This window comes from Symphalangus syndactylus, chromosome 15, assembly GCF_028878055.3.
Source record: "Symphalangus syndactylus isolate Jambi chromosome 15, NHGRI_mSymSyn1-v2.1_pri, whole genome shotgun sequence".
Classification (NCBI taxonomy): Eukaryota; Metazoa; Chordata; class Mammalia; order Primates; family Hylobatidae; genus Symphalangus; species Symphalangus syndactylus.
In genome coordinates this window covers 20,850,978-20,860,942 of record NC_072437.2, presented here as the reverse complement: position 1 = coordinate 20,860,942, position 9,965 = coordinate 20,850,978, and positions in this window count along the sequence as shown.

Sequence of the window (9,965 nt, the reverse complement as noted above, 5' to 3'; positions counted from 1 at the left end):
ATAAATACTAAGATCCAAAAGGGCTTCAAGACACTGCATCTGCCTCCCGCTGGTTTTCTCAGCATCACCATTCACTGCATGCCTCTCCCTTTCACACCATCTGGCACCCGAGGCCAGGCCAATTAAACAAGCCATTCTACACCCTGCATTCTTCATCTTCTGTGCCTGATCCAGCACGGGAATCTCTTCCCTTTTTTTTCTCAGTACCTCATCAGTCAACATTCTAACCACCTTCAGAGACCTGCTAACATCCTACTCATTGACTTCTTAAACCTACCTGGTCAAACGACCATATTTCTTTATCTTGCAGTTGACCAGTTGTACTTTGTTTGTGCCCCTAATTATTGTACTTCCATTGCTTGTCTCTAATGAGAGTCTCGATCAAAAGTCTTTGCTTGGCTGAGTGTGGTGGCTCGTATAAGCCTGTAATCCCAGTGCTTTGGGGTGGCAAAGTGGGAGGATCCCTTGAAGCCAGGAGTTCAAGACCAGACTAGGCAACATAGTGAGAGCCCACTGGGCACCGTGGCATGCACCTGTAGTCCCAGCTACTTGGGAGGCTGAACTGGGAGGATTGCTTGAGCCCAGGAGGTCAAGGCTACAGTGAGCTATGATGGTGTCACTTCACCCCAGCCCAGATAATAGAGCAAGATCCTGTCTCAAAAAAACCAGACCAAAACCTTCTTCTCCCCTATTTTATTGCAAACTCCCAGAGGATAACAACTACACTACTGGCCTGGCGTCTCCCACAGCTCCCTAGCAGAGCACCTCACTCGGTTCATGTTTTCTATTCAACAGAATGGAAACCTTTACAGTTCTCTTCAGCGAGCTGGAAAGAGTTAATATGGGGAATCCTAGGAAAGTAATTTTTATGAACTCGGCTTGTCCTCTTATGTCCCCCTCCATGTAAGTCTCTCTCTCAAGCTCTGTGTCCTCAATGCCACCGGGGGCTCTGAGTCCCTGTTCAGCTTTACGATGACAATGCAACTTATAAGAAACAGTCTTTACAGATTTTTTTTTTTTTTTTTTTAGATAGCATCTCGTTCTGTCGCCCAGGCTGGAGTGTGCATTGGGGCGCTCTCAGCTCACTGCCTCCTGAGTTCAATCGATTCTCCTGCCTCAGCCTCCCAAGTAGCTGGGATTACAGGCATGCACTACCACTCCTGGCTAATTTTTTGTATTTTTAGTAGAGACAGGGTTTCACCATGTTGGCCAGGCTGGTCTCAAACTCCTGACCTTAAGTGATCTGCCTGCCTTGGCCTCCCAAGTGCTGGGGTTACAGGCATGAGCCACCGCACCTGGCCAAGAAACAGTCGTGATCTTCAGGTAAATTTCTTTCACTTTATTACCAGAGAGAACTATGCAAAACACCTGAAAGAGTGAGTGAATTCAATGAATAAATGTATTAAGGAAAGAAAATTTTCTCAAAAACAGATGCTTTTCTTCAAATGTCAAATGACCCATCATCATTCTTGGAACTTTATTTTCTGAGAGACACCGAGTATGCAGGTCATTTTAATAATGTCTTGGACAGTAATATATTCAATTTTAATAAAGGGGAAAAATACAATTATGTATACAAAAGAGGGTCATATGAAATATTATATTACTTTTTATATTAAAATATGTCACGTTGTACTCAGCATAAAAACAGTAGTAGAATTTAAGGGCATCATCAGGGAATTTAAATTTCTCTGTTGGAAATCCTGCACAGTTAGAAGTGGGTTATATTTAAGAACAATGGCATTTTATTTTAGTAACTTGTTCCCTTCCTGGTAGAACATTCATCCCTGTTACTTTTGTGAATTTCTGTTGCTTTTAGCCTAATATAGTGACTCATTCTCCTGCACTGAATCGCTGACTGTAATTTCCTAATAAAACATCATTGCATTATCTGGCATGGCCTCTTTGAAACGTCCTCATTCTTGATTCTCCAGAAAAAGGAAAGAAAGAAGGAGAGAAGGAAGGAAGGAGGGTAGGAAGAAAGGAAAAAACACAAGATAGAGGGAAGGAAGAGGGAGGAAGGAAGAGAAAGAAAGAGAAAGGAAGAAAGGAGGGAAAGAAGATAGGAAGAAAAGAAGGAAGAAGGAGGGAGTGAAAGAAGGAGAATGGAAGGAAGGAAGGAGATGGAAGGAAGGAAGAAAGGAAGGAAGGGGAAAGAAGAAAGGAAGGAAAGAAGGAAGGAAGGGATGGAGGAGAGAGAAGGAAGGAAGGAAGGGAGGGAGGGAAAAGCCACTACCTTTCTTTGAGCAGGCGCACAGCTTGAGTGATGCTCTTTCTCTAAGGCCTCATACGGCCCCTCAAGCTCCTTTATGTGAAATCTCCACCCTCCTATGGTGGGGATGGTTCTGAGACTGTCCCCTACCGTGGCCAGCTGCTTGATTTCCTGTCTTCATAAACTGCCCTCCACAGGCGCCCGCCCAATCTCCTCTCTTCTCTTTTCCCTTGTGCTCTTTTTTCTCTTCCCTTTATTTCTGGATATTCTTCCTTTTCACATTCACTCAGCAGGAAGAACAGACAGACTCCCATGTGAGGACTGTTTGAGTCTCTCTAGAAATCGACTCCCATTGCACCACTTCACGGTCCTTTCCACTACCAAGCTCCCTTCTCTATTCAGTGCCAATAAAACCCCAGTTCCTTCTTTGGGTGCTGTGTACCCCTCAAGACTTCCACAGCTGAGGAAGTAATAGAAGACCCTTACTCCTCTCAAATCCATCTGTCTTTAACTCCTCAGAACACCTGCTCTTATACAATGACAAAATGGTGAATTTATCCATCTTTAAAACAAAAAAACAAGATTCTAGCCAGGTATGATAGCTCATGCCTACAATTCCACCACTTTGGGAGTCCAAGGTGGGAAGATCGCTTGAGCCCAGGAGTTCCAGACCAGCCTGAACAACACAGCAAGATCCTGTCGCTACAAAAAATTTAAGAGACAGCTGGGCATGGTGGCACATACCTGTAGTCCCAGCTACTTGGGAGACTGAGTTGGGAGGATCACTTGAGCCCAGGAGGTCAAGGCTACAATGAGCTGTGTTCCCACCACTGCACTCCAGCCTTGGGGGCAGAACAAGACCTTGTCTCAAAAAAAAAAAAAAAAAAGATTCTAAAACTTAGGTTGTTTTAAATTAATTTTAAATTCCACAAATAATATAAATAACTTCAAGAGTTATAGATAAATTTAAAGACTTCTCACTTCCAATCTTAATACCTGCTTTCACTAAGCTGGTGTGTATCCTTCCAGAGTATTTTCTATGCATTAACATATATGTTTGGGTAGCTGTTGCAGCATATAGAATTATTTGATTGTGGGCCAGCAGCGGTGGCTCACGCCTGTAATCCCAGCACTTTGGGAGGCCGAGGCGGGTGGATCACCTGAAATCAGGAGTTTGAGACTGGCCTGGCCAACGTGGTGAAACCCCATCTCTACTAAAAATACAAAAATTAGACAGGCGTGGTGACGCGTGCCTGTTAAGCCCAGCTACTCGGGAGGCTGAAGCAGGAGAATCACCTGAACCCAGGAGGTGGAGGTTGCAGTGAGCCAAGATCATGCCATTGCACTCTAGCCTGGGTGACAAGAGCAAAATTCCATCTCAAACAAAACAAGACAAACAAACAAAAAAACAAGAATTATTTGATTTTATTTTAAGTTCCAGAACTAATAATGGGAGTCAAGGCCAAATCTTTAATGTTAATGGCCTTTAGTGATATCCTTGTGCTGTGTGTTGTCATTCTCAAAGGCAGACAATTGCTCTACCAAATTGCCAACTTGAAGCATAGTGTCTGATAACAACTGTGGATTTTTGAGAAACAGCATTGCCCTGTGATGGCTGTGGCCTCACTTGCTGCTGGTAGTCATGGCAGGAATGGATGCGGGAGGCTGGGATCCCCCAGCGTGGCTGGGAGTGTTGACTGCCATCTTCCCATAGGGGTGTGCTTCTCAGGTCCATGCTGCTTCTCAGAATCTCAGAATTCTGTCGTGGGTGCTGCAAAAACTGACTAAGGAGGCCAAATGCACTTGGTTTACATTCTTCTCTCTAGATCTTTGGATAAAACAATTTAAAAATTTTGCCCAGCGTAACTTTGTTTATTTTTGTAAAGGAAAATCAAACAAGCCAAGTGCCATTGGAACTCCTGGCAGCTTCCTAATACTTAATACTTGAAAGTCCTGCAAGACAAGCCAGGCTTGATGAGGACGGGAAACCGATATTTAGTCGATGATGGCATCATCACGTTGATGTTTTTTTTCATTTCCTAAGGAACGCTGGCTGCACACCAAGAAATGAAAGTTGTTGGTTAATGGATGCTAATGGGAAACCTAATGAGGCAGTAGAGGCCAGCACTTTTCGCACTATGGCCCTTGGCAAAGTGGAAGATTGATGGAGAGATGAGAGCACTGCCAGTTCTTTTATAAGTAAAAGAAACATCTTATTCAAAAGATGTTTCTCCAGTAATGGGGTGAAGCTCCTTTACCCACAGAAGGCTGAACCAGTACGAAACAAGGCCAGGCATCACTCAAGTTAGTCCAATAGCAAAATATATTTACATATGTAAATAAATATGTATATTACCTTTCTATACGATGACATCTATCTCTCTCTCTTTTTTTTTTTTTTTTTTTTTTTTTTTTTTTTTTTTTTTTGAGATGGAGTTTCGCTCTTGTTGCCTAGGCTGGAGTGCAATGGCATGATCTTGGCTCATCCCAACCTCTGCCTCCTGGGTTCAAGCGATTCTCTTGCCTCAGCCTCCCAAGTAGCTGGGATTACAGGCATGCACCACCATGCCCAGCTAATTTTGTATTTTTAGTAGAGATGGGGTTTCTCCATGTTTGTCAGGCTGGTATTGAACTCCTAACCTCAGGTGATCTGCCTGCCTTGGCCTCCCAAAGTGCTGGGATTGCAGGCATGGGCCACCGCGCATGACCGATGACATCTCTTTACAGAGAAAACATGTGTTCATTATTTCTAAAAATAGAAATATTACATAGTCAAACGGGGGGTATCACCTTTATTCAACTATCACCTTTATTCAACTGCAAAGAAATAACCCACTGTTAGTATTTTCATGTGTGTCTTTCCATTCTTTTTTGTTTATATATATATATTTTTTTAAAAATCTTCCTGTGAATTTTAAGATATGTATGGATTTGTGTGGCCCCCACCAAAATCAGACTATCCAACAGCTCTATCACCCCCTCAAAATCCCCTCTTATCCTCTTATATACCTTGATAGTCACACCTCCGTCCCTTGAATCTCTGCATCTACTGATCTGTTCTCAGTCACTACAGTGTTGGGTTTTTGAAACGTCATATAAATAGAGTCATAGAGAATGTAACCTCCTAAGACTCAGTACGTATGACATTAATCCATGGTGTTGTATGTATCAATAGTTCATTCCTTTTTATTGCTAAGTACTATTCCATTGTATAACTGTTCCCATGGTTTGTTTATTCATTTACTGGTTGAAAGGCATTTGTTTTGTTTCCAATTTTGGTGATTGTGAATAAAGCTGCTATAAATAGTTACACACAAATTTTCGTGTGAGCATAAGCTTTCATTTCTCTAGGGTTTAAATACCTAGGAGTGGGATTAATGGATCATATGGTAAGTGTATGTTTAACTTTGTAAGAAACTGCCAAACTTCCCACCTGAGCAACATAGCAAGACCCAGTCTGATATAGTTTGGATGTTGTCCCTATCCAAATCTCAGGTTGAAATGTAATCCCATGTTGGAGATGGGGCTTGGTGGGAGGTGATTGGATCATGGGTGCAGATTTCTCATGAATGGTTAAATATCATTCTCTTGGTACTGTCCTCATGAGATCTGGTTGTTTAAAAGTGTGTAAAAGGAAAATATCTTGGGGCCCCAAAATCACTAAGTTAAAAGGAAAAGTCAAGCTGGGAACTGCTTAGGGCAAACCTGTCTCCCGTTCTATTCAGTCACCCCTCTGCTCACTGAGATAAATGCATATCTGATTATTTTCTTTGGAGAGGCTAACCAGAAACTCAAAAGAATGCAACCATTTGTCTCTTATCTACCTATGACCTGGACACCCCCTCCCCACTTTGAGTTGTCCCATCTTTCTGGACTGAACCAATGTTCACCTTACATCTGTTGATTGATGTCTCATGTCTCCCTAAAATGTATAAAAGCATACTGTGCTCTGACCATTTTGGCCACATGTCATCAGGACCTCCTGAGGCTGTGTCACGAGTGTGTGACCTCAAAGTTGGCAAAATAAACTTTCTAATTTAACTGAGACCTGTCTCAAATTTTCTGGGTTCAAATTTTGGTAACTACGAAAGGATTCTGAGTGGAGGTGCCCCTGACCTTTGACAAATCTATTGGTGCTTGGTACCAGCATAAGCTAATTTTATGGCTCAAGCCAATAGGACAATTTGCTGAGGTCTGGGAGCACCCGCTCCAGAGAATCCCTGATCTCCCAAAATTTGGTCAAGATCTAAAGTTTATTTTGCTGTACAACTCCCTTTTCTTTTTTTGAGTTTTACTTGCTTCCAACAAGGAAGGCAAGTTTTTCCTGCTTCCATGACAATGGAAGGCAGGTAACTCCTTTATGGAGTTTGAGCTCACTTCCAACAAGAAGGATGAGGGTTTTTTCCTGCTTTTAGGGTGGTAGAGAGCAGTCTTCAGCCTGAGATCCATCCCTAGGTAAGTAACTGAATCGGGGTTTGTCTTGGCTAAAGTTAAGATTAACAACCAGCTTGTCTTAATTTCTCCTTACCACTAGAGCACTCAGTAGTTATGTAAGTTGTGCGATCATTTGTTTTGCTTAACTGGGTTTTTTGTTGTTGTTGTTTGTTTCTGTTCTTGTTGTTGTTTCAGTCTTTTTCCCATTGGGTTTGATCAACTCTATCTGGCTTGATCAAATCCAAAGGAAAGTTCCAAACTATGGGGAACAAGGCCTCTGAAGTGGCTAAATTCCCGCCCCCGACACACACACAAAAGGTTACGGTATGGTGGGGGAGAAAAACGGCCGGCAAAAGGAAACAAAAAAAAAAAGGAAAGATTTTTCATTTTTACTACTAAGGGGCTTTATTTACATAACAAGACCAGCTTTTTGCTAGCCAGGCCCAACCGAGAGAGCAATGGCTGTACTTCTGAAATAGCAGCAATTTGTCCTAGCTGAAATATGGTAATAAGATTTTAAAAGATTTTTTTTAAAGGACCTCAATGGTGAAAAGTCAGCTTAATTAAAAACTAACATTCAAGAAGTGTGTGTGTATGTGTGCATGTGTGTATGTGTGCATGTGTGTGTATGCATGTGTGTATGTGTGCATGTGTGTATGTGTGCATGTGTGTGTATGTGTGCATATGGGTGTGCATGTGGGTGTATGTGTGCGTGTATGTGTGTGTGTGTATGTATGCGTGTGTGTGTGTTTGTATTTAAAAGGCCTTCATATTTTTGCTTTTGTTTTTCTCCTAGGACCTTGTCTTCTTTTTCAGCAAAAGTTTATTTCTTCTCAGTTGACTGAACTCTGTTTTCTTCATTTACTTCTGCTGTGTCTCCTTTCTCTTGCACTCTCTGTAGCATGGGTGACCTAAAATAGTTTATAATAGCCTGGGGTTCCTTAAAGAAAACTGAGAAGGCGCCAGACTCCCTTTGAGGGAGAAACCTGTTTTTCCTTATGGAACCCCAAGAATGTAAACAGACAAGTTCATCTCAGCTCTTAAACTGCTTACTTTCGTATTGTGTTACCTGGTGTGTTTTTCAACTAAAATAGTTATTGCAACAGAGGTTACCCTTGGGTTTTTAAGGAAGAGTGTGGTTTAGACACCTAGAAATATGTTTGTTAAAACAATGTTTTTTTCTTTAAGTGCACTGTAAGAGCATCACATGGTCTAGCCTCATAATAATTCTCCCTTTTTGGAGACCCATACTTATCCCTACCAGATACTATAAAGCATCAAAATTTGGCATAGGGGTTACAAAACTATAAACCCAGCCCAGAACAGAATGATCTTTACTTGTGTAGTCTTTATAAATAAGACATTGATATTGGTTTAATAAAAATAGCTACATCTCGAATTTAGTAAGATTACCATAACTTCTAATCTTACGGCTTTAGGTGGTCTAGTCCACAGGCAGTAAGGTTTGTTATCATCTTTGATTCAAACTAAACTATAAACTAAGTTCCTCCCAAAGTTAGTTTGGCCTATGCCCAGGAATGAACAAGGACAACTTGGAGGTTAAAAGCAAAATGGAGTCAGTTAGGTCAAATCTTTTCACTGTCTCAGTTACAATTTTGCAATGGCAGTTCCATAGCATGATGACTATCACAGTTTTCATAAATAATCTAGGTAAAGAATTAAAATGAAATAATTAGTTAAATGTAATAGGACAAATACTTGTAGATAAACTCATAATTTGGAATCTAAAGTTATATTAAACTAAATGATAAATATTTCATTATTTGAGTATTTTCCAATAAAAATATATTTATAGGAAAACATTTCCAAAAAAAAAAAAATCTGTCCTTTTAAAGAAGGTGAACTTGGCTGGGCACGGTGGCTCACGCCTGTAATCCCAGTACTTTGGGAGGCTGAGGCAGGTGGATCACGAGGTCAGGAGATCGAGACCATCCTGGCTAACACAGTGAAACCCTGTCTCTACTAAAAATACAAAAAATTAGCCAAGCGTGGTGGCGGGCGCCTGTAGTCCCAGCTACTCGGGAGGCTGAGGCAGGAGAGTGGCGTGAACCTGGGAGGTGGAGCTCACAGTGAGCTGAGATCGTGCCACTACACTCTAGCCTGGGGGACAGAGCAAGACTCCATCTCAAAAAAAAAAAAAAAAAAAAATGGTGAACAGTGGCCAGGCACAGTGGCTCATGCCTATAATCCCAGCACTTTGGGAGGCCGAGGTGGGCAGATCAGCTGAGATCAGGAGATCGAGACCATCCTGGCTAACACAGTGAAACCCCGTCTCTATTAAAAATACAAAAAAATTAGCCAGACGTGGTGGTGGGCGCCTGTAGTCCCAGCTACTCAGGAGGCTGAGGCAGGAGAATAGCGTGAACCTGGTAGATGGAGCTTGCAGTGAGCCGAGATTGCACCACTGCACTGCAGCCTGGGTGACAGAGTGAGACTCCATCTAAAAAAAAAAAAAGCCAGAATCTTGGTTTTTGCCTTACGAGTCAGTGCCTCACCCTCTGAAGTAGCTGGGACTACAGGCACATGCCACCATGCCCGGCTAATTTCTTGTATTTTTAGTAGAGACGGGGTTTCACCATGCTGGGCAGGCTGGTCTGGAACTCCTGACCTTGTGATCTGCCTGCCTCGGCCTTCCAAAGTGCTGGGATTACAGGTGTGAGCCACCACGCCCGGCCACCAAAGTTCATTTTAATAGGATTTGGACTGTAAAAAAGACACTGTCAGATTATCTACATTTCATTCAATATATTTTTATCTATATCTACAGTTACATACATAGTCAATATATTTATATTAATACATGCATTTACATGTTCATCTTACATGTTAGATATATTGCTTTTGTTGGTTAATGTTATCTAAGCACACTGACCTAGTATGTCTGGTATAAAACAACCACCTGGTTCTATTCATACTGCTATGGTCTCTGGGAAATCTTGTTCACTTTTGAATAGATTGGCAGGACAAGGAGAAACTCAAACATTCACAAATACATATACATATACATAAATACACGTTCCTATATATGTACACACATATGCATATAGATATGTGCAAACATATATACATATTTGAAGTTTGTATTTATCATGAAAAAATTCAAATGCACAAAAGTAGAGGGAATGGTAAAATCAACTTCCATGTACCCAACACTCAATTTCAGTGATTGTCAACTTTTTCACAATAATTTTATCTATTTTAGTAAATTCTTTTGCAGTGTAACATACATACAGAAGAATATACAGATCATAAGTGTATAGTCTGATGAATTATCACAAAGTGACCACATCCAGATAAC